We start from the raw sequence: 26,048 nt of genomic DNA on the forward strand, positions 1-26,048 counted from the left end.
TCTCCAGCATTTGTTGTTTGTAGATTTTCTGGTGATGCCCATTCTAACTGGTTTGAGGTGATACCTCATTGTAGTTTTGATTTGCATTTCTCTAATAATTAGTGATGTTGAGCAGCTTTTCATGTGCTTCTTGGCCATCTGTATGTCTTCTATGGAGAAATGTCTATTTAGGTCTTCTGCTCATTTTTGGATTGGGTTGTTTGTTTTTTTAATATTGAGCTGCATGAGCTGTTTATATATTTCGGAGATTAATCCTTTGTCCATTGATCTGTTTGCAAATATTTTCTACAATTCTGAGGGTTGTCTTTTCATCTTCTTTATGGTTTCCTTTGCTGTGCAAAAGCTTTGAAGTTTCATTAGGTCCCATTTGCTTATTTTTGTTTTATTTCCATTACTCTAGGAGGTGGATCAAAAAAGATCTTGCTGTGATTTATGTCAAAGAGTGTTCTTCCTATGTTTTCCTCTAAGAGTTTTATAGTGTCCGGTCTTACATTTAGGTCTCTTATCCATTTGGCATTTATTTTTGTATGTGGTTTTAGGGAATGTTCTAATTTCATTCTTTTACATGTAGCTGTCCAGTTTTCCCAGCACCACTTATTGAAGAGGCTGTCTTTTCTCTATTGTATATCCTTGCCTACTTTGTCATAGATTAGTTGACCATAGGTGCGTGGGTTTATCTCTGGGCTTTCTATCTTGTTCCATTGATCTATGTTTCTGTTTTTGTGCTGGTACCATATTGTCTTGATTACTGTAGCTTTGTAGTATATTCTGAAGTCAGGGAGTCTGATTCCTCCAGCTCCATTGTTTTCCCTCAAGACTACTTTGGCTATTCATGGTCTTTGTGTCTCCATACAAATTTTAAGATTTTTTGTTCTAATTCCATAAAAATTGCCATTGGTAATTTGATAGGGATTGCATTGAATCTGTAGATTGCTTTGGGGAGTATAGTCATTTTCACAATATTGATTCTTCCAATCCAAGAACATGGTATATCTCTCCATCTGTTGGTATCATCTTTAATTTCTTTCATCAGTGTCTTATAGTTTTCGGCATACAGGTCTTTTGTCTCCCTAGGTAGGTTTATTCCTAGGTATTTTATTCTTTTTGTTGCAATGGTAAATGGGAGTGTTTCCTTAATTTCTCTTTCAGATTTTTCATCATTAGTGTATAGGAACGCAAGAGATTTCTGTGCATTAGTTTTGTATCCTGCAACTTACCAAATTCATTGATTAGCTCTAGTAGTTTTCTGGTGGCATCTTTAGGATTCTCTATATATAGTATCATGTCATCTGCAAAGAGTGACAGTTTTACTTCTTCCTTTCCAATTTGTATTTCTTTTATTCTTTTTCTTCTCTGACTGCCATGGCTAGGACTTCCAAAACTATGCTGAATAATAGTGGTGAGAGTGGACATCCTTTCTTGTTCCTGATCTTAGAGGAAATGCTTTCAGTTTTTCACCATTGAGAATGATGTCTGCTGTGGGTTTCTCATAAATGGGCTTTATTATGTTGATGTAGGTTCCCTCTATATCCACTTTCTGGAGGGTTTTTATCATAAATGGCTGTTGTATTTTGTCAAAAGCTTTTTCTGCATCTATTGAGATGATCATATGGTTTTTATTCTTTAATTTGTTAATATGGTGTATCACATTGATTGATTTGCTTATATTGAAGAATCCTTGCATCCCTGGGATAAATCCCAATTGATCATGCTGTATGATTCTTTTAATGTGTTGTTGGATTCTGTTTATGAGTATCTTGTTGAGGAAATTTGCATCTATATTCATCAGTGATATTAGAGTGTAATTTTTTTTTTTTTTTTGTAGTATCTTTGTCTGGTTTTGGTATCAGGGTGATGGTGGCCTCATAGAATGAGTTGGGGAGTGTTCCTTCCTCTACAATTTTTTGGAACAGTTTGAGAAGGATGGGTGTTAGCTCTTCTCTAAATGTTTGATAGAATTCACCTGTGAAGCCATCTAGTCCTGGACTTTTGTTTGTTGGAAGATTTTTAATCACAGTTTCAATTTCATTACTTGTGATTTTTCTGTTCATATTTTCTATTTCTTCCTGGTTCAGTCTTAGAAGGTTATACCTTTCTAAGAATTTATCCATTCCTTACAGATTGTCCATTTTATTGGCATAGAGTTGCTTGTTATAGTCTCTTAGGATGATTTGTATTTCTGTGGTGTCTGTTGTAACTTCTCCTTTTTTATTTCTAATTTTATTGATTTGAGTCCTCTGCCTCTTTTTCTTAATGAGTCTGGCTAATCGTTTATCAATTTTGTTTATCTTCTCAAAGAACCAGCTTTTAGTTTTATTGATCTTTGCTATTGTTTTCTTCGTTTCTATTTCATTTATTTCTGCTCTGATTTTTTTGATTTCTTTCCTTTTGCTAACTTTGGGTTTTGTTTGTTCTTCTTTCTGTAGTTCCTTTAGGTGTAAGGTTAGATTGTTTATTTGAGATTTTTCTTGTTTCTTGAGGTAGGCTTGTATAGCTATAAATTTCCCTCTCAGAACTGCTTTTGCTGCATCCCATAGGTTTTGGGTCATCGTGTTTTCATTGTCATTTGTCTCTAGGTATTTTTTGATTTCCTCTTTGATTTCTTCAGTGATCTCTTAGTTATTTAGTAACGTGTTGTTTAACCTCCATGTGTTTGTGTTTCTTACTTTTTTTCTCAATCTTTGCCTCCATTCTTTTTCCGAGGTCCTGGATCATCTTCACTATCATTATTCTGAATTCTTTTTCTGGAAGGTTGCCTATCTCCACTTCATTTAGTTGTTTTTCTGGGGTTTTATCTTGTTCCTTCATCTGGTACATAGCCCTCTGCCTTTTCATCTTGTCTATCTTTCTATGAATGTCATTTTTGTTCCACAGGCTGCAGGATTGTAGTTCTTCTTGCTTCTGGGTGGTATTTTTTTGATGTGTATTTTATTGTAATTCTTTTATGCTTCCATTTTTGATAATTCATATTTGTGCAAGGGAATACGGTAGTCGTCTGTAGAAATGGTAGCAAAATGTCAAGGCACTAACAATTGTTAACTTTAGATGGAAAGAATACAGATTATTATTTTATTTTACATTTTTCAATGTTATTTAAATTTTAAAATCTTATATAACTGTATAAATGCTCAAATATATTTTGTAAATTCCAAGTCCCAGGATCTTGTCCTAATTCTATGACATTATATATGACTAATTGTAAGCAGTCATTTCAACTTTCCTGGGAAACCTATCCTCACCCATAAAATGAAGTGGTTTTATTGGTGCACTCTTGGGTTTCCTCGAGCTCTAAGCTCTGAGCTTAGGATCTCACTAGAAATACTGCACATAAGTGAGAATTTAAATAAAAAATAGTTTTAAGGTATTGAACATACTCGTTAGTAATTGAGATTGACCCCTTCAGATAATTGGTCTAACTTACTGGGGATTTACTCAATAAGCATTTTTGACCACTTGTAAGGAATTATTGAAAAGTAACAGAGTTAAAACTTCAAGTGTTCTGACTCTAACAGGGGATGGATGGCTAAGGAAAGAAAGTAATGCATTTTTATCACTAATTTTACAAAACCAACCCAAAAGTGGAAGACAATTCTATACCAAGGTTATGCTTATAACACTAAAAAGCTTTACCAAATACCTGCTAGGAGAGGTATAACATTTCCCCATCCCTTCTTATCACTTGCTCTTCTAGTGAACTATTAGGCAAAAAATGAGAGAAGGTGCAAAAAACCCACTTTGAAATAAATCAAAAAATATGACTCCCTCACACTCAGGTGAATTTTTTGCTTGCTTGTTTCTTTTGTTTTGTTGTTGTTGCTGTTGTTTCCAATAAGCAATTTTCCAAAGAGACAAGAGATCTGAGACTACATTCCTGTATACATTTTCTATTGCTAGGTAAAAAATTGTCCCAAATTCAGTAGCTTAAAACAACACATGTAATCTCACTGTTTTGTGGGTCAGGATTCTGGGCATGATTTAGTAGGGTCTTCTGCTCAGGGTCTCATAAGACTGTAATTAAGATGTCAACAGGGCTACATTCTCATCTGGAAGCTTGGTTAGTGAAGAATACCCTTCTAAGCTCATTGAGATTGTTGGCAGAATGCATTTTCTTGTGACTGAGGGCCCAGCTTCTCACTGGCTTTTGGTATGAAGACTGTCCTCATGTCCTAGAGACTGTCTTCCATTTCCTGGCATGTGGCCCTATCCACAGAAATTTCACATGACTGTTTGCTTCTTCAAGGCCAACAAGAGTATCTCATACTCCAGTCTCCTAAGATGGAGTCTTATGCAATGTGATATAATCATAGAAGTAATATCCTATCACCTTTGCCATTTTCTATTGGTTAAAAACTGGTCATAGATTCCACATGCACTCAAAGGGAGAAGTTACACAAGAATCTGACTCATCGGAGGGTCACCATAGCATGTGTTCACTACAATCCTCCAAGATGCCACAGATCATAGTTTTGGTTTGGAGAATATTAGAGCATTACAGAGAAAAAGAACTTAATGCGACATCGGGTCTAAATGCTAATATTACAGAAATTGGAAAACAAGCAAAAGGAAATATGCTATAGCATGAAATCTCATGTTTTAGGTGGCAGAGCTGATTTTAAATCACAGTTGTCCTGAGACCCGCCCCCCCCATCTACCCCTTAGATAAAGGCAGTCATTAAATTATGTCATTGAATTAATGTATTTTCTATGGTAATGCATCACTAGTTTTTCAATATACAGTCATCTCTCAGTATCCAAGGGGGATTGGTTCCAGGACCCCCGCAGATGCTTGAGTCCCTTATATAAAATGGTGTAGTATTTGCGTATAACCAAGCACATTGTCTTATATACTTTAAATTATCTCTAGAATACTTATAATACTTAATACAATGTAAATGCTATGTAATAGTTGTAAATGCAATGTAAATGCTATGTAAACGTTGCCAGTGTGCAGCAAATTCAAGTTTTGCTTTTTGAAACCTGAAATTTTTTCTCCAAAGGTTTTCGATTCACATTTGGTTGAATCCAAGGATGAGGTACCTGTGCCTGTGGAGGGCCAATTTTATATTAATGGAAAATCGGGTTTCTAAATATAGCATTTTACTTCTAAACAAATTTTGGAGTACAGAAAATCAGTTAGTCAGCACTCATTTGTATTGCTGAAGGATTTTATTCTTGCCTGAACCTGAGCAATGAACATTTTAGGTATGTATATATCCTACTATTATTGAAGACAAAACTTAAGCACTAAAGTAACCATAGTTTAATTCTCCTTCATTTGACTTGTAGATAAACAGATGTTCATTATTTATATATAATGCTGTAATAAGAAAATAAATTTATTCCATGGTAAGTATATTGCTAAAGGAATTGGTGTTTTGATTTATATATTTAAAATTTGATTTTTATGCCTTTTGAAACAGAAGTCACTTATAATTTTTAGTAAGCAGTAAGGATGGCGACTTTAACATTATTACCAGCTAAACTAAAAATGTTATAGTTTAATTTTTCCAGTGTTCTTGTTTTCCCTCAAAAGCTTTTGTTTTTGAGTAGTTATCAACTATTGTGCAACAGGATAAGACCAGTCCACATTGGTTATTTGTCTGTAAGAAACAGCTTTATTCTGTAGTATGTGGAAGGACCATCTTTCATAACAGAAAAATAGCACATGATGAAATGAACAAGCAATACACAGTCTTAAACATAGTCAAATTTAGGTTTCCCTGTATCAACAAGTCATATGACTTGCTTAAATTTAGGATAGCTATAAGCTATACTGTTGTCTCTGACTGAAAAACACAGGGTCTTGTCTAGCTTACTGATCTGGAGAAGTTCTGTCTTCACCCAAGGTTCTGGTAACAATTTTGTCAAATAGTGAAAATGTACAACATTTTAGCTTTTTTCTGTGTGCTGAAACTCTCCATTCAAGGAATGAAGAAATAATATCTTGTATTTTTGTTTTATCTTCTAACCACAGGCATTCTTTTAAGTACCGGTAGTGGTCCTACAATTTTTTCTTTCAGAGTTAAGCAAATTCTTCTTTCCTTTTTTCATAGTTTCTACTGTAGTATGATGGGGAAAAAAGAAAAACATGGATAAACATTTCTCAATATGGTCAGTATTCAACATGTCTACACATTTTGATGCCTTTATTTAAAAAAAAAGTCTGTGAAAATCAATAGTGAGTTGTGTTTAATATACTCAGGTTACTTACTCTCTTTACTAGATGTTATTCACAGTGATTTAACTGTCCTGTTCCTAGTTTTCAATCATATTTTGGAAGAACTATCAAAATCCATGCAGCAGATTAAAACAATTCTTACAATAAAATAAAGGAAATTAGCTTGAAAAATGTTAGAGAGATGTCACAAATAACAGCCATACACTCTGATTTAGGATTTAATGGTAAATTTAGCATGACTAGAGAGTTTTTATGATTCATTTCACTGGGATTGATTTGAATATTTGAGCACCTTTTTCTCCTTCAGTGGAAATTATTTGTTCCTGGGAACTTTCACAAAAACAATTAGTTAGTGTGATTGGAAAGCATATGTTTACCGGCAGATGTTGAAACTTTAATCCATTGGTTGATGTAAATAAATAAGGAAAATTATAATTTTATTATAATTCTAAATATGAAAACATTAAATTCTGTGGCTCATTAATTGTGTTATTTAAATTTTCATATCAAGAACTATAAATAAAAGCAGGCTATTAGTGGGCTAAAATTAAGTTTTTATATAACATTTCATATCATTAGAATAAAAATCATTATGTTACTAAAATACCCCAAATTGTCAAATATTTAATTATTTATGAATTTTTAACAGTACACGTGCATCATAAAAAGTTGGTTTTCAACATAATACTGTAAAATATACAGGTTCTAGGAAGGGAACTAAAGCATAACAAAGATATATAAAAAAAAGTTATTCATTGCCTTCCTACACCTCACCATCTTCATCTCCAGCCCCTGATTAAACCAGCTTTACACCATCTAGTACATTTCCTAAGTTTGTTTTTAGGTGTGTGTGTGTACACATACACACACACACGCAAACACACACAACCTAGAATTTATCTAATAATTAGTGGACAACTGCCATGGACTATTATTATATTCTCAGTCATGAATAGACTTTTATCTCTATAATAAGTGTTATGTTTTTAAGGTAATAAAAATGTACACAATAAAAATATGAATAAAAGAAGATTAAATTTTATGAAAATAATGCTAATGTAACACTAGTTAGATTTTTTTCATAGTTAACAATGCCTTAGTGTTTAATCTGTTCAAGACATAGATTGCCATATCAAATTTCATTAGTGAGGAAATTCTTGTGTCATCTTTCCTCTGACCTGTTCTTAGGATCCTGTAAAAAAAAAAAAAAAAGTGATGAGTGAACATACACATAGGTCACAGATATAATTATATTTTAGAGATATGGATTTAAATATTTCTAAGAAATTAAACTGAAAAGAACTGGTACTTCAAATTAAGTCATAATTTTAAAATATTTTTCACTAAAAATACATTGCTTGCATTTTATAAAAATATAACTTTTTAAATGGTTACTAATTTCAAAGTTCAACTGACTTCAATCAGAATGATTTCAGTCAACAATCATGATATAAAACTACAAGAAAAACATACAAACAAAATAATTTCTGAAGCCCATTTTAGACGTAAAGACTACTATAAATAAATGGGATTAGTTCTATAAGTAATGAAAACAGCTCAAACTCTAGTTTTTTCTTCAAAAGGCAAACTTTAGGAAAAGCAATAGCCAATACTTCTAAATTTCATTTACAAGTGAACTTAAACAATGGGAAACCATAAAGAATGAATGTTTTGCTGCCTCAAAAGAGCAAGATGTGGGTAGGGTTGTTGAGGTTTGTTCCCCAAAATGTTAGGATTTACTTCTAAGTGGCAGGACCAGACAGCACAATCATAGTGAATATAGAAAAAGACCTAAAAAAGATGGGAAACAGCTGGCAGCAATAAAGAAAATGACAGGATTAAAAGAACCTGTGTCATATTCAAAGCAAGAAAGAGATCCTAGTTTACTGACCAAGTCATAAAAAAGACCATATCACAAATATTTTATAAACAGTGTTTTATAGATAGAGCGAAGGAGTTGAGTAAATCCTGAGGAGGTGAGATAGATGACTGTCACCCAGACAGCTTTATTCTGAATGGCTATTATCTAGCAGTATTGTAATAGGGAAGAACCTTTGTATTCTATTACAAGTTAGTCGCTAAGGGGATGTTGCCTATGAGCTTAAATTATACATAATGACCCATCTCTGGGAACCTTGCCTCCCAGGTAGTGAGCATTAAGCTAAAATACCTTTGTTTAGCTCACAGGTAACAACCTGACCAGGCCCATCTGTGAATGGCTGCTGGAAGGAAGAAATTAACACATCCCCTCTGGGAGTCTGGCCAGAACCAGGACTTTATGCTCTCACCTTTTAGTATAAAAGAAGCCTGAATTCTAACTCTAGGAAGATAGTTCTTTAGGGCATTATCCTGCCATCTTCTCAGTCTGCTGGCTTTCAGAATAAAGTTGCTATTCCTTGCACCAACACCTCATCTATAGATTGATTGGCTTGGGCAGCAAGCAGTAGGAGCTTGGACTTGCTAACAGTATTGCTGGCAGTTTCATTCCCTGAGACAGTGTAGCAAAGAGATTTCTAATTTTCAGAACAGCCTGAAGATTGTCAGATACTGATTCCAAACAAATTGGCTCATACTGGAATTGGGATAAAATCTTGTACAGGAAGCAAGAGGAAGGAAGTTGAAGAAATGAAGGCAATGCCTTGATATATGTAAGTTGAATGATTTTATCAGAATGAATTCTTTCATGTTATATTGCATCTCCTCCTCCAGTTCTTGATGAAGTGGCCGTACATTCACTTGGGCATTATTATGCTGAAGTACCTGGTGGAATTTATAATGACCAGTCCAGAATACTGTTAGTTTATTTTTCTAGAAAATCCCCAGCATAATTTCAAGTAAATACTGTTCAAGGATGAGGTCAGTTAAAACTTTGGGATCAGTTAAAAGACAATTTATGTTAAAATACATTGATAAGGGTCATTAATACAAAAAAGTTAACAAAGTCCTACTTAATATATTATCATATTTTTAAGGAAATTATTTGTTAAAGTATGCAAACATCATTTGGAAACCTATGATATTGAGAATTGACTTTTAAACCAAACATAACAGGACATAGATAATAATATTAGTGTTATTATCCAAAAAAACCATTATTGAGCTAGTCTAGACCATAAAATGTCAGAGAGAGACTGATGATTCATACTCATTTAAATTGTGAAAAGGATGCACAAATAGTCTTCACTTCTGTTTGTTCTTAAACCAACAAACGACTTGTGCAAAAGCTATTCAAGCATAACCAGGAACACGGAATCAGAACTGAAGATTGAAAATGAGAAGCGACTCCATTTTTCCTTTCACAGCCCCTTCACAATTTACCCAGTGAATGATATATTTCTTGACTCCAGATAAACACTTCAGGGGGCTTCGTCATAACAGCAGGTAATTTTAATAATCAAAAGTCCTATCATCATGTTAAGTGATAGACTCAAATTCAGCTACTCCTCATTACAGCAGCAGCAACTTTCCTTCACTATTCTTCTTAGGAAGAAGTTAAGCCCTTGTCCACTAATTTCAGGGGATACAGACCAAAGTTTCTGAATGGTCACGCTGAAGCTCATTTCTCTTGATTTAATTGAAGGAACCCCAATGCTCCCTTTTTGAGCGAAGTGGTGTTGACTATGCATCTTTCTCCAAATAAGTTCTCTCAAAAAATCCTTTCTAAAATCCCTAATAACCTACCTTCTTATAGTCAGTAAAGAGAGGAGTTCAAGACATATTTTTAGTATCTCCTTTTTTGAAAGGTCTGTAGATTAGATTGTCAGACACCTCACTTTGCACCTTGGTACTTCTAGAAACCTTCCTAAGTATTGCGTATTAGTGAGTTGATGCAGCTGCCTTATTTCCTCCTTATCTCTTTGGGTCTTCACAGGCTTCCACCTGCTGCATACTCAACAAGCCAGAAGCCATGATGAGTAAGCTGAAAATGAAAGGCAAAGAGAAAGAAGCTGATCACATCGCTTCCCCACCTACAGGCAACCCCCCCTGTATCAGACCTGAGGAACATAGGAGGTAATGAGAATTTAATGTTGGAAGCTGTGCCTAATATTGTTTTTCAATTTTATTTTATTTTATTATACATCAGGTTCTTGTGAGTTATCTATTTTATACATGTTAGTGTATATATGTCAATCCCAATCTCCCAATTCATCCCACCACCACCCCGCCCCCCTTCCCCCCCTTGGTGTCCATATGTTTGTTCTCTGCATCTGTGTCTCTATTTCTGCCTTGCAAACCGGTTCATCTATACCATTTTTCTAGATTCCACATATATGCGTTAATATACAATATTTGTTTTTCTCTTTCTGACTTCACTCTATGACAGTCTCTAGGTCCATCCACATCTCTACAAATGACCCAATTTCTAGAACCTGACAAACTAATTTTAAGGTGGAGACTATATTTTTTGACTGAAATAACCACACAGTTTTTATAAATGTCACAAACAAGATTTTCCATTGTCATTGTCTTTGAAAAAGTCATATTATAAGCAAATAAATATACATAGTAGCCTGAAAGAAATTCATTACTCTTTGGAAAAACTTTAATATTTATTACTAAAATATAACAATTCTACTTTTTTTTCTTAGTATATATTCTGTCTTTTAATTGTGTATATAATATATCTTCATTTTAGGAGGAAAAAACAAGCAAGGTAAAATGATGAATGACATAAAATAATAAAATTCCATGTAATCCCAGCATCCATTTACCACTTAATATTTGATCATATACCTCTTACTGAGTCATGCGCAGGGAAAATAATGCATCTAGAAAGGTGATATATTGCCTCTGCCTTATTACCCTCCTAATTTGCATTAGGATTTTACTTTTATGTAGGATATCAAATTCTCTGTTATTTACATGTGACCTATGTAATATATAGTTATCTATTAGTTATATTTAATTTAATCTTTTGAATCAATTCTTATTTTTTAGTGTCTTAGTGGCATGTATCTTGATTTAGTTCATTACTTATATAATTAAAAGCATGTTTTCTACCTTTCAACTCTGGATTAGAACAAACAGATGTAGTTACTCAAATACATCATTTATTTGTGTGAATACATTTATGAATATAAGAATGAAGGTGTTCTTTTTGTATTTTTTTGGCTGCACTGCACGGCTTGTGGGATCTCAGTTCCCAGATTAGGGATTGAACCCAAGCCATGGCAGTGAAAGCCCAGAATCCTAACCACTAGGCCACCAGGGAACTCCCTGAAGGTGTTCTTAATTTATATAATTTATGAATGAAATGTATGTTCTGTTCATCCTTGTCTTTTCTGAAGCTTTTTTTTTTTTTTTTTCCTGTTAGTGTCCCTCTGAATGGGTTTCAAGAAGTATATACCTCTTTGATGGAGTGGTTATTATATTGTATTGAATGTGTATATGGATAAAATGAACTTTTTTTCCTCAATAGATTGTAGTACCATCTTTGAAGACTTATCACCTATCAGTCTATTAAATTTATAATAGTTTTCAAGAGAGTATTTGTTAACTGAATTAATCTGGGTTTAACCATAAAAAATATTTTTTCAAAACCTTAAGGTCTTAAAAAATTTATAACAGATTTTTGTTATCTTTATTTGGAATTTTTAATTAAAATTATTTTCTCTCCATGAATGGATTACATATGAAAGGTATATGAGCTATATTTTTAATTAAGCTTTCTTGGAAGTAAATTTGAAAAGTTAGCGATTTCTTCATTATTTAAGTAAAGTAAAATTTCACTTGGAAAAATATATCTTTACTAAAGGAAAGAGGTTATTTAGTTATTTAACTGGCAGCTCTCAGGGTATATGTGTAGAGATATATGGTAAGTGTATCCATCTCAACTTCAAAGGAAAAAAATAATGTCAGGTCTGAAATAAAGACTTAAGTTGTAGAAAGAGAAATTGTAACCGAACACAGGTTTGACTGCTCACTGCTCAACAGCCAATAAATTGAGGAGCAAGCTTCAGTAGAGAAGAAAGGTACTTTATTTAGACAAGCCAGCAATATGGGGAGATGGTGGACTTATGTCCAGAGACCAACTCTGAAGATTCTGCTCAGCCATGACAATTTTTAAAGGGAAAAAGCAGAAACAATCTCAGTTAATCATTAAGGCAGGAGGTCAGATTCTTCATCATTTTTCCATTGCGTGCAGGCCTGCTGACTTCTCCCGATCTTTCCTGGGACGCTTGTCTTGCCGCGTGGTCTGCCTGCAAATTTACTAAGGGGAAGCTAGGAGTAGAGAGTCAGTCATTCTTTAACTACTTAATTCTTTATCTTTATTCCTTCTAATCCAGGAAAGGAATCAACATGTTAGGTAAGGTGTTGTGTGTATTTAGAAAAGCAAAAATCAGGAGCTAAGTTAAATGTTGCCTAATGATCTCATACTTATTATTAAGGTCTAAGGAAAACAGGGATAAGCAAACACAAAGGGGCAAAGGACCTGCTTACAGAATGTTCAGCCTCCTGGTGGTGGTATTGTTAAGACAGAAAAAAGGGCAAATGGACAACAGGTTTACTGCCTGAAGAAGAATATTTAAATTTAACTTATGTAGAACTTGTGCCAAAATCACAGTGAATGAACAAAAGAGAAAAAAATAACATTCGTAACCCAGAAGAATGAAATTTTGTCTCCAAATCCACTTGATTATGTGTACTTAGCATAATAAATAAAATACATTCATTAAAGATTGACAGTAGTAAGCTTTTAATATATCACTATCAAGCTGTAACCACTAATTTCAAAGCAATTCTAGTTCTAGTTTGAATTAATTTTAATCATATTTTAATTCAACTTACTAAGAGAGTCATTGCCTTTGGTAGGTTGAATTACTACTTTAAGCTAGGTTCTGGACTATGGAGACTATCTAGAAATGTTAAAAGAGTAGATGTTTCTCTGTCATGACTGGGATGCTCACTCAATATTTTGAATATAGCATATGTAGGTTTCTCAAAATGAACTATGTTTCTGGAGTTAACTGAATTATTATTATTATTTTTTTTAATAGCTACTTTATTTATTTATTTATCTATTTATTTTTTTGGCTGTGTTGGGTCTTCGGTTCGTGCGAGGGCTTTCTCTAGTTGCGGCAAGTGGGGGCCACTCTTCATCGCGGTGCGGGGACCGCTTTTCATCGCGGTGCGCAGGCCTTTCACTATCGCGGCCCCTCCCGTTGCGGGGCACAGGCTCCAGATGCGCAAGCTCAGTAGTTGTGGCTCACGGGCCCAGCTGCTCCGTGGCATGTGGGATCTTCCCAGACCAGGGCTCGAACCCGTGTCCCCTGCATTAGCAGGCAGATTCTCAACCACTGCGCCACCAGGGAAGCCCACTGAATTATTTTTGATCTTATAAAAATTATATTGATTAGGTAATAATTACATAGGACATGCATTAAGTTAAGTGAAAGACCAGAAATAGATTATTTGATAAGAAATAATAACCTCCTGATACTTAATTAAAAATTTGTTAATATTAATCATATTTCAAAGAGCATACATATATTTGCAGATTTTATCCAAATTACTCTGAATTGTCATTGTACTATATCATAAATTACACAAAACACAGAATTTAAAGGTGGTAAAAAGGTCCTAAATATATAATACTAATTAGCAAATTATGGTTTTATTTTCCTTTTGCCTGATAATAATCGTCAGTTTAGAAGTGCACCAGAAAACTATACCCTCACACTTTTTTGTATATCCCTACAGCATACTTTTAGTGACCCTATTATCTGCATATTAGCTTGTTTAATAAATTATTTTATGTGCTGTTGATGGTCAATCCATTTCATTCTAATGGCTTCCCATTGCTGCCTCATTAAAATACAGCATTACAGATCCATTATATTCCAATGACCAGTCATTGATTTCCTTCTTTTATTAAAACCACTCAGCCTCAACAGGAAGCCTAATCAGGATGGATCATCTTATCCTCTACAAAATGGGATGGAATAGTCCTAAATTTATTTTTGTACTTTGAGAACACACTGTACCTTTTAATGGATGTAAAATGGAAAATGTTTTCTTCTTTTTAAAAATATATACCTCTTAGTATGAACACAGTTTTCCATAATGATGGTTCCCATTTGTCCCTTCTGAAATTGATATGCCTATGCCAGTGAAAAGAGAGAATGCAGCTTTTACTACTGTGTGTAGAATCTGATTCCTGTTTCTGCAGAATTTATTTCATGGTTTATATAATAAAAACTAATACTTTGTTTTCTTAATTCAGAATCTACTCTTCTACTAAACATTATATATGTATGTGTGTGTATATTTATACATGCATACACAGAACTGCATTACTCTAAAAAATAACTTCTTAATTATCATACAGAGTTCATTCATTCATGAATACTAACAGGAATTTAAAACTCTAGTTTATAAAAGATCAGCTGTGAGTTTTTCACTCTAATTTTGGAAACTAACTGATAGTGGTACTTCATGTAATCTTTACTATTCCTTCATAAATTTTGATCTATAGCATAAGAAGGTAAAATATATATGTATTTTTGCTTTAAGAGAAATAGATGACCAGATTATATACTCTTTTTTTTTTTTTAAACATCTTTATTGAAGTATAATTGCCTTACAATGGTGTGTTAGCTTCTGCTTTATAACAAAGTGAATCAGTTATACACATACAATATGTTCCCATATCTCTTCCCTCTTGCATCTCCCTCCCTCACACCCTCCCCATCCCACCCCTCTAGTTGGTCACAAAGCACCGAGCTGATCTCCCTGTGCTATGTGGCTGCTTCCCACTAGCTATCTATCACACATTTGGTAGTGTATATATGTCCATGACACTCTCTTACCCTGTCACATCTCACCCCACCCCCTCCCCATATCCTCAAGTCCATTCTCTAGTAGGTCTGTGTCTCTATTCCCGTCTTGCCACTAGGTTCTTCATGGCCTTTTTTTTTTTTTTTTTTTCTTTGATTCCGTATATATGTGTTAGCATACTGTATTTGTTTTTCTCTTTCTGACTTACTTCACTCTGTACGACAGACTCTAACTCCATCCACCTCATTACAAATACCTCCATTTCATTTCTTTTTATGGCTGAGTAATATTCCATTGTATATATGTGCCACATCTTCTTTATCCATTCATCTGTTGATGGACATTTAGGTTGCTTCCATGTCCTGGCTATTGTAAATAGAGCTGCAATGAACATTTTGGTACATGACTCTTTTTGAACTATGGTTTTCTCAGGGTATATGCCCAGTAGTGGGATTGCTGGGTCGTATGGTAGTTCTATTTGTAGTTTTTTGAGGAACCTCCATACTGTTCTCCATAGTGGCTGTATCAATTTACATTCCCACCAACAGTGCAAGAGTGTTCCCTTTCCTCCACACCCTCTCCAGCATTTATTGTTTCTAGATTTTTTGATGATGGCCATTCTGATCGGTGTGAGATGATATCTCATTGTAGTTTTGATTTTCATTTCTCTAATAATTAATGATGTTGAGCATTCTTTCATGTGTCTGTTGGCAATCTGTATATCTTCTTTGGAGAAATGTCTGTTTAGGTCTTCTGCCCATTTTTGGATTCGGTTGTTCGTTTTTTTGTTATTGAGCTGCATGAGCTGCTTGTAAATCTTGGAGATTAATCCTTTGTCAGTTGCTTCATTTGCAAATATTTTCTCCCATTCTGAGGGTTGTCTTTTGGTCTTGTTTATGGTTTCCTTTGCTGTGCAAAAGCTTTTAAGTTTCATTAGGTCCCATTTGTTTATTTGTGTTCTTATTTCCATTTCTCTGGGAGCTGGGTCAAAAAGAATCTTGCTGTGATGTATGTCATAGAGTGTTCTGCCTATGTTTTCCTCTAAGAGTTTGATAGTGTCTGGCCTTACACTTAGGTCTTTAATCCATTTTGAGTTTATTTTTGTGCATGGTGTCAGGGAGTGTTCTAATTTCATACTTTTACATGTATCTGTCCAATTTTCCCAGCACCACTTATTGAAGAGGCTGTCTTTTCTCCACTGTATATGCTTGCCTCCTTTATCAAAGATAAGGTGACCATATGTGTGTGGGTTTATCTCTGGGCTTTCTATCCTGTTCCATTGATCTATATTTCTGTTTTTGTGCCAGTACCAAACTGTCTTGATTACTGTAGCTTTGTAATATAGTATGAAGTCAGGGAGACTGATTCCCCCAGCTCCATTTTTCGTTCTCAAGATTGCTTTGGCTATTCGGGGTCTTTTGTGTTTCCATACAAATTGTGAAATTTTTTGTTCTAGTTCTGTGAAAAATGCCAGTGGTAGTTTGATAGGGATTGCATTGAATCTGTAGATTGCTTTGGGTAGTAGAGTCATTTTCACAATGTTGATTCTTCCAATCCAGAAACATGGTATATCTCTCCATCTATTTGTATCATCTTTAATTTCTTTCATCAGTGTCTTATAATTTTCTGCATACAGGTCTTTTGTCTCCTTAGGTAGGTTTATTCCTAGATATTTTATTCTTTTTGTTGCAATGGTAAACGGGAGTGTTGTCCTAATTTCACTTTCAGATTTTTCATCATTAGTGTTTAGAAATGCAAGAGATTTCTGTGCATTAATTTTGTATCCTGCTACTTTACCAAATTCATTGATTAGCTCTAGGAGTTTTCTGGTAGCATCTTTAGGATTCTCTATGTATAGTATCATGTCATCTGCAAATAGTGACAGCTTTACTTCTTCTTTTCCGATTTGGATTCCTTTTATTTCTTTGTCTTCTCTGATTGCTGTGGCTAACACTTCCAAAACTATGTTGAATGATAGTGGTGAGAGTGGGCAACCTTGTCTTGTTCTTGATCTTAGTGGAAATGGTTTCAGTTTTTCACCATTGAGGACAATGTTGGCTGTGGGTTTGTCATATATGGCCTTTATTATGTTGAGGAAAGTTCCCTCTATGCCTACTTTCTGCAGGGCTTTTATCATAAATGGGTGTTGAATTTTGTCGAAAGCTTTCTCTGCATCTATTGAGATGATCATATGGTTTTTCTCCTTCGATTTGTTAATATGGTGTATCACATTGACTGATTTGCGTATATTGAAGAATCCTTGCATTCCTGGGATAAACCCCACTTGATCATGGTGTATGATCCTTTTAATGTGCTGTTGGATTCTGTTTGCTAGTATTTTGTTGAGGATTTTTGCATCTATGTTCATCGTTGATATTGGCTGGTAGTTTTCTTTCTTTGTGACATCTTTGTCTGGTTTTGTTATCAGAGTGACGGTGGCCTCGTAGAATGAGTTTGGGAGTGTTCCTCCCTCTGCAATATTTTGGAAGAGTTTGAGAAGGATAGGTGTTAGCTCTTCTCTAAATGTTTGATAGATTTCACCTGTGAAGCCATCTGGTCCTGGGCTTTTGTTTGTTGGAAGGTTTTTAATCACAGTTTCAATTTCAGTGCTTGTGATTGGTCTGTTCATATTTTCTATTTCTTCCTGGTTCAGTCTCGGCAGTTTGTGCATTTCTAAGAATCTGTCCATTTCTTCCAGGTTGTCCATTTTATTGGCATAGAGTTGCTTGTAGTAATCTCTCATGATCTTTTGTATTTCTGCAGTGTCAGTGGTTACTTCTCCTTTTTCATTTCTAATTCTATTGATCTGAGTCTTCTCCCTTTTTCTCTTGATGAGTCTGGCTAATGGTTTATCAATTTTGTTTATCTTCTCAAAGAACCAGCTTTTAGTTTCATTGATTTTTGCTATTGTTTCCTTCATTTCTTTTTCATTTATTTCTGACCTGATCTTTATAATTTCTTTCCTTCTGCTGGCTTTGGGGTTTTTTTGTTCTTCTTTCTCTAATTGCTTTAGGTGCAAGGTTAGGTTGTTTATTCGAGATGTTTCCTGTTTCTTGATGTAGGCTTGTATTGCTATAAACTTCCCTCTTAGCACTGCTTTTGCTGCATCCCATAGGTTTTGGGTCGTCATATCTCCATTGTCATTTGTTTCTAGGTATTTTTTGATTTCCCCTTTGATTTCTTCAGTGATCACTTCGTTATTAGGTAGTGTATTGTGTAGCCTCCATGTGTTTGTATTTTTTACAGAGCTTTTCCTGTAATTGATATCTAGTCTCATAGCGTTGTGGTTGGAAAAGATACTTCATACGATTTCAATTTTCTTAAATTTACCAAGGCTTGATTTGTGACCCAAGATATGATCTATCCTGGAGAATGTTCCATGAGCACTTGAGAAAAATGTGTATTCTGTTGTTTTTGGGTGGAATGTCCTATAAATATCAATTAAGTCCATCTTGTTTAATGTATCATTTAAAGCTTGTGTTTCCTTATTTATTTCCATTTTGGATGATCTGTCCATTGGTGAAAGTGGGGTGTTAAAGTCCCCTACTATGATTGTGTTGCTGTCGATTTCCCCTTTTATGGCTGTTAGTATTTGCCTTATGTATTGAGGTGCTCCTATGTTGGGTGCATAAATATTTACAATTGTTATACCTTCCTCTTGGATCGATCCCTTGATCGTTATATAGTGTCCTGCTTTGTCTCTTGTAATAGTCTTTATTTTAAAGTCTATTTTGTCTGATATGAGAATTGCTACTCCAGCTTTCTTTTGATTTCCATTTGCATGGAATATCTTTTTCCATCCCCTCACTTTCAGTCTGTATGTGTCCCTAGGTCTGAAGTGGGTCTCTTGTAGACAGCATATATATGGGTCTTGTTTTTGTAACCATTCAGCCAGCCTGTGTCTTTTGGTGGGAGCATTTAATCCATTTACATTCAAGGTAATTATCGATATGTATGTTCCTATTCCCATTTTCTTAAATGTTTTGGGTTTGTTATTGTAGGTGTTTTCCTTCTCTTGTGTTTCTTGCCTAGAGAAGTTCCTTTAGCATTTGTTGTAAAGCTGGTTTGGTGGTGCTGAACTCTCTCAGCTTTTGCTTGTCTGTAAAGGTTTTAATTTCTCCATCGAATCTAAATGAGATCCTTGCTGGGTAGAGTAATCTTGGTTCTAGGTTTTTCTCCTTCATCACTTTAAGTATATCCTGCCACTCCCTTCTGGCTTGCAGAGTTTCTGCTGAAAGATCAGATGTTAACCTTATGGGGATTCCCTTATGTGTTATTTGTTGTTTATCCCTTGCTGCTTTTAATATGTTTTCTTTGTATTTAATTTTTGACAGTTTGATTAATATGTGTCTTGGCATGTTTCTCCTTGGATTTATCCTGTATGGGACTCTCTGTGCTTCCAGGACTTGATTAACTATTTCCTTTCCCATATTAGGGAAGTTTTCAACTATAATCTCTTCAAATATTTTCTCAGTCCCTTTCTTTTTCTCTTCTTCTTCTGGGACCCCTATAATTCGAATGTTGGTGCGTTTAATGTTGTCCCAGAGGTCTCTTAGCCTGTCCTCAGTTCTTTTCATTCTTTTTTCTTTATCCTGCTCTGTAGTAGTTATTTCTACCATTTTATCTTCCAGGTCACTTATCCTTTCTTCTGCCTCAGTTATTCTGCTATTGATCCCATCTAGAGTATTTTTAATTTCATTTATTGTGTTTTTCATCATTGCTTGGTTCCTCTTTAGTTCTTCTACGTCCTTGTTAAATGTTTCTTGCATTTTGTCTATTTTATTTCCAAGATTTTGGATCATCCTTACTATCATTACTCTGAATTCTTTTTCAGGTAGACTACCTATTTCCTCTTCATTTGTTAAGTCTGGCGTGTTTTGACCCTGCTCCCTCTTCTGCTGTGTGTTTTTCTGTCTTCTCATTTTGCTTATCTTACTGTGTTTGGGGTCTCCTTTTCACAGGCTGCAGGTTCGTAGTTCCCCTTGTTTTTGGTATCTGTCTCCAGTGGCTAAGGTTGGTTCAGTGGGTTCTGTAGGCTTCCTGGTGGAGGGAACTAGTGCCTGAGCTCTGGTGGATGAGGCTGGATCTTGTCTTTCTGGTGGGCACGACCACATCTGGTGGTGTATTTTGGGGTGTCTGTGTCCTTATTATGATTTTAGGCAGCCTCTCTGCTAATGGATGGGGCTGTGTTCCTGTCTTGCTAGTTGTTTGGCATAGGGTGTCCAGCACTGTAGCTTGCTGGTTGTTGAGTGAAGCTGGGTCTTGATGTTGAGATGGAGATCTCTGAGAGATTTTTGCCGTTTGGTATTACGTGGAGCTGGGAGGTCTCTTGTGGACCAGTGTCCTGAAGTTGGATCTCCTACCTCAGAGGCACAGCCCTGATGCCTGGCTGGAGCACCAAGAGCCTTTCGTCCACACGGCTCAGAGTAAAAGGGAGAAAAAATAGAAAGAAAGAAAGAAAGAAAGAGGCTATAATATAGTGAAGTAAAATAAAGCTATTATAAAGCAAAGCTATACAGACAAAATCTTACCCAGAAGCATATACATATACACTCACAAAAAAAAAGGAAAAGGGGAAAAATTAATATATCCTGCTCCCAAAGTCCACCTCCTGAATTTGGGATGATTCGTTGTCTATTCAGGTATTCAACAGATGCAGGCACATCAAGTTGTTTGTGGAGTTTTAATCCGCTGCTTCTGAGGCTGCTGGGAGAGATTTCCCCTTCTCTTCTCTGTTCGCACAGCTCCTGGGGTTCAGCTTTGGATTTCGACCCGCCTCTGTGTGTAGGTCGCCTGAGGGCGTCTATTCCCCGCCCAGACAGGACGGGGTTAAAGGAGCAGCTGCTTCGGGGGCTCTGGCTCACCCAGGCCATGGGGAGGGAGGGGTGCAGAGGAGGCGGAGCGAGCCTGCGGCGTCAGAGGCCGGCCTGACGTTGCACCAGCCTGAGGCGTGCCGTGGGTTCTCCCGGGGAAGTTGTCCCCGGATCACGGGACCCTGGCAGTGGCGGGCTGCACAGGCTACTGGGAGGGGCGGTGTGGAGAGTGACCTGTGCTCGCACACAGGCTTTTTGGAGGCGGCAGCAGCAGCCCCAGCGTCTCACGCCCGTCTCTGGGGTCCGCACTGATCTCCGCGGCTCACGCCAGTCTTTGGAGTTCGTTTAGGCGGCGCTCTGAATCCCCTCTCCTTGCGCGCCGCGAAACAAAGAGGCAAGAAAAAGTCTCTTGCCTCTTCGGCAGCTGTAGACTTTTTCCCGGTCTCCCTCCCAGCCAGCTGTGGTGCGCTAACCCCTTCAGGCTGTGTTCACGCCGCCAGCCCCAGTCCTCTCCCTGCGATCTGACCCAACGGAAGCCGAGCCTCAGTTCCCAGCCCCGCCCTCCCCGGCGGGTGAGCAGACAAGCCTCTCGGGCTGGTGAGCGCTGCTCGGCGCCAAGCCTCTGTGCGGGAGTCTCTCCATTTTTTCCTCTGCGCCCCTGTTGCTGTGGGATCCGCGCTGATAGCCGCGGCTCGCGCCCGTTTCTGGAGTTCGTTTAGGCGGCGCTCTGAATCCCCTCTCCTCGCGCACCAGGAAACAAAGAGGGAAGAAAAAGTCTCTTGCCTCTTCGGCAGCTGCAGACTTTTTCCCGGACTCCCTCCCGGCTAGCTGTGGTGCACTAACCCCTTCAGGCTGTGTTCACGCCGCCAGCCCCAGTCCTCTCCCTGCGATCCGACCGAAGCCCGAGCCTCAGCTCCCAGCCCCGCCCGCCCCGGCGGGTGAGCAGACAAGCCTCTCGGGCTGGTGAGTGCTGGTCAGCGCCGAGCCTCCGTGCGGGAAGTGCGGGAACCTCTCCGCTTTGCCCTCCGCACCCCTGTGGCTGCGCTCTCCTCCGTGGCTCCGAAGCTTCCCCCCTCTGCCACCCGCAGTCTCTGCCCGCGAAGGGGCTTCCTAGTGCGTGGAAATCTTTCCTCGTTCACAGCTCCCTCCCACTGGTGCAGGTGCCGTCCCTATTCTTTTGTCTCTGTTATTTCTTTTTTCTTTTGCCCTACCCAAGTACGGGGGGAGTTTCTTGCCTTTTTGGAGGTCGGATGTTTTCTGCCAGCGTTCAGTGGGTGTTCTGTAGGAGCAGTTCCACGTGTAGATGTATTTCTACTGTATCTGTGGGAAGGAAGGTGATCTCCGCGTCTTACTGTTCCGCCATCTTCTCTCCTCCTCGATTATATACTCTTAAATGCACCAGTGAGTTTTACCTGATTTATTACTATAAATGCAGGTTATGAATAGTCAAGTATATATTGAAATGTGTGTAACTATCATAAAATAACAATAATAAAATTCTTAGTAGTAATAGGAAGGTTTTCTCCTCATTTTTTTTCCTTTAGCTATTATAAGCTAATCCTAATTGTATCTTCAAATTACAATTTAAATTCTTTTTCAAATAGCCCTGAATCTTATCATGGCTAGGCTGGTACAAGTCTGTGCATCTCAGGCCATCTTGGGACCACATGTCTCTACAGGACTTTTTAACATCTGCTCAGTTTTTCTTTTCAATACCTTAATTTTAGTCATTTCTAGGAGTGAATTCTTATCAATCAGTTATCATAAAATTCTGTAAAAAATAAATAAAGCCTGGCCCAATTCTGACGCCGATTCTGACACCAATACCAATGTTTGTGTTTTTCCACATCATCAAGAGATGAACTCAATTCTAACACTGTCTACCTAGAGGTAGCATCAGATCCCGCAGCCTAAGGGTTCAGTCCCGCAAGACTGAGTCTACAAGAGATACATTTCTTAATAAAGAGTAGCGTTGGTAAATTGTGAAAATAAAGACTGTGGACATACCATATAATTTGACAATGTACAGTTAGTTTATACATGTACCACAACAGAAATACATTTCAGAATAGAGCCTGGAAGTGAGTAGCCCCTGGGTTTCTTTGTCAATGCTCTGAAGTCGTCTTCAATCTGTTTGAGAGAGACTCAAAATTGTTCCTGTGCCTCCAGTCTTTTAAAGGCTGTTCTCCTTGAGTCCATGTTCCATATGGTGGTCATAAATTTAGTCATGTTACTCTCCTGCTTAAAATGTTTGCTTGTTTTTTCAGCTGTTTATGGACAAAGCCAGATTCTTTTCTAATCCCGCAACTCCCGTATGTTTATCTTTTACTCTTGCTTTGCCAAACTAATTTTGAATTCCACAGTAGCAGCTAGCTCACAAACACATCTTGGCTGCTCTTCCTTTTCTGCCCACCTTCCTCACTTCCCTGCCAGTGTCTCTTGCACTTGCCACATAAGCTACCTGCACTGGGATACTTGACTCAGAGCTTGCTTCTGATTGCACTTTCCCCTTCAGACCAATGTCTGCCTCAAGACTGACCTTGCCAGGCTGAGTTAAGATTTCTTTCCCCTATGCCCTTCAGCCCTGTACCAACCGTAGTTATTTGTTTATGTGTGTGTTTGTTTAGCTTCTTTTCCCAATTTTGTGGTTTGAATTTAAAAGGGTTTTAAATAGCTTAGATCTGATCTTTTCTCTCCCAATTTAAATAATATTATAGCATGGAGAGCTCAGTAGTCACATGTATATATGTAAAATTAATATATGATAAATGTAACAAAAAAGAAACAGATTATACATTTTTTTTTTCCACACACACACACTGTATTTTATTTTTACAAGAGATAAATCGACTGACACCAAGCATTGTACATGGATGACCACAACAAAAGCAACAATGATTGCAATTACCAAACATGAAACACACTCATACTATGTCATAGTATTGACATTCAGTCCAGTAATCCTCCACTGTAACAGCTCCTTTACTTTGCAGTGAAAATTGATTTGTATATTCTTTGCCTCTGAGTCCTTGTGGAATTTTTTTTTTTTTTTTTTAATTCAGACAGAAAGTCACAAAAATTATACTCATCCTCATCAGTTCACTCAGTCCCATGTAATTAATTTTTTTTTTTTCATCTTGATCTTTTGTTAGCACTTTTATGAGTTCATCAGTTTTTCATTAGAGTTCTGAAAATGCTTATTCATTCAGTTCAGCAGTACAGTCCGTTACCAGAAACCTGTACTTGTCAGAGTCTTTTCCATGTATTTCTTGAAGATGAAACCCTTTTATAGGAACATATTTGCAAAATCATCAGAGTACACCCAGAACTGTCTGTAAATGACAAAAGACTTAAAAATGACCACGGTTAAAGATTTGATGACAGTTCATAATAATGCAGTTGACAAGAAAATTAGTTATTTCTGAGATATACATTTTAAAGTAATAACTAGGATTATTACTTATAACATTATACCAGAACATATAAGATTTTTAGAAATTTCATGTAATGCCTGAAACATTTATATTAACATATTTCCATACATATTTCCATACAAGTACAAATATAAGATTTTTAGAAATTTCATGTAATGTCTGAAACATTTATATTAACATATTTCCATACATATTTCCATACAAATACAAATATAAGATTTTTAGAAATTTCATGTAATGTCTGAAACATTTATATTAACATATTTCCATACAAATAACCCAATGAAAGTTTAGTATTAGTTGTTTTGTTTGTTTTTTTATACTGCAGGTTCTTATTAGGCATCAGTTTTATACATATCAGTGTATACATGTCAATCCCAATCGCCCAATTCAGCACACCACCATCCCCACCCCACCGCAGTTTTCCCCCCTTGGTGTCCATATGTCCATTCTCTACATCTGTGTCTCAACTTCTGCCCTGCAAACCGGCTCATCTGTACCATTTTTCTAGGTTCCGCATACATGCATTAATATACGATATTTGTTTTTCTCTTTCTGACTTACTTCACTCTGTATGACAGTCTCTAGATCCATCCACGTCTCAACAAATGACTCAATTTCGTTCCTTTTTATGGCTGAGTAATATTCCATTGTATATATGTACCACATCTTCTTTATCCATTCGTCTGTTGATGGGAATTTAGGTTGCTTCCATGACCTGGCTATTGTAAATAGTGCTGCAATGAACATTCGGGTGCATGTGTCTTTTTGAATTACGGTTTTCTCTGGGTATATGCCCAGTAGTGGGATTGCTGGGTCATATGGTAATTCTATTTTTAGTTTTTTAAGGAACCTCCATATTGTTCTCCATAGTGGCTGTATCAATTTACATTCCCACCAACAGTGCAAGAGGGTTCCCTTTTCACCACACCCTCTCCAGCATTTGTTGTTTGTAGATTTTCTGATGATGCCCATTCTAACAGGAGTGAGGTGATACCTCATTGTAGTTTTGATTTGCATTTCTCTAATAATTAGTGATGTTGAGCATCTTTTCATGTGCTTCGTGGCCATCTGTATGTCTTCTTTGGAGAAATGTCTATTTAGGTCTTCTGCCCATTTTTGGATTGGGGTGTTTGTTTCTTTGATATTGAGCTGAATGAGCTGTTTATATATTTTGGAGATTAATCCTTTGTCCGTTGATTCATTTGCAAATATTTGCTCCCATTTTGAGGGTTGTCTTTTCGTCTTGTTTATGGTTTCCTTTGCTGTGCAAAAGCTTTGAAGTTTCATTAGGTCCCACTTGTTTATTTTTGTTTTTATTTCCATTACTCTAGGAGGTGGATCAAAAAAGATTTTGCTGTGATTTATGTCAAAGAGTGTTCTTCCTATGTTTTCCTCTAAGAGTTTTATAGTGTCCAGTCTTATATTTAGGTCTCTAATCCATTTTGAGTTTATTTTTGTGTATGGTGTTAGGGAGTATTCTAATTTCATTCTTTTACATGTAGCTGTCCAGTTTTCCCAGCACCACTTATTGAAGAGACTGTCTTTTCTCCATTGTATATCTTTGCCTCCTTTGTCATAGATTAGTTGACCATAGGTGCGTGGGTTAATGTCTGGGCTTTCTATCTTGTTCCATTGATCTATGTTTCTGTTTTTGTGCCAGTACCATATTGTCTTGATTACTGTAGCTTTGTAGTATAGTCTGAAGTCAGGGAGTCTGATTCCTCCAGCTCCATTTTTTTGCCTCAAGACTGCTTTGCCTATTCGGGGTCTTTTGTGTCTCCATACAAATTTTAAGATGATTTGTTCTAGCTCCGTAAAAAATGCCATTGGTAATTTGATAGG

General features: G+C 36.6%; 2 long non-coding RNA genes across 2 annotated transcripts in view; one reads left to right on the forward strand and one right to left on the reverse strand.

Annotated features, from left to right (window-relative positions):
* Positions 1–13,157: 13,157 nt before the first annotated feature.
* The window catches only part of LOC309629838, a 672,195-nt gene continuing 659,304 nt past the window's right edge, over positions 13,158–26,048 (reverse strand). Inside the window, exon 2 of the long non-coding RNA XR_014245259.1 lies at positions 13,158–13,497. This is a non-coding gene — a long non-coding RNA (uncharacterized lncRNA). The remainder of the gene's footprint in view (positions 13,498–26,048) is intronic.
* Positions 22,153–26,048, forward strand: part of LOC309629843 — an 864,222-nt gene continuing 860,326 nt past the window's right edge. Inside the window, exon 1 of the long non-coding RNA XR_014245264.1 lies at positions 22,153–24,565. This is a non-coding gene — a long non-coding RNA (uncharacterized lncRNA). The remainder of the gene's footprint in view (positions 24,566–26,048) is intronic.

Source organism: Balaenoptera borealis (assembly GCF_965194805.1).
Source record: "Balaenoptera borealis genome assembly, chromosome: 5".
NCBI classification, from domain to species: Eukaryota; Metazoa; Chordata; class Mammalia; order Artiodactyla; family Balaenopteridae; genus Balaenoptera; species Balaenoptera borealis.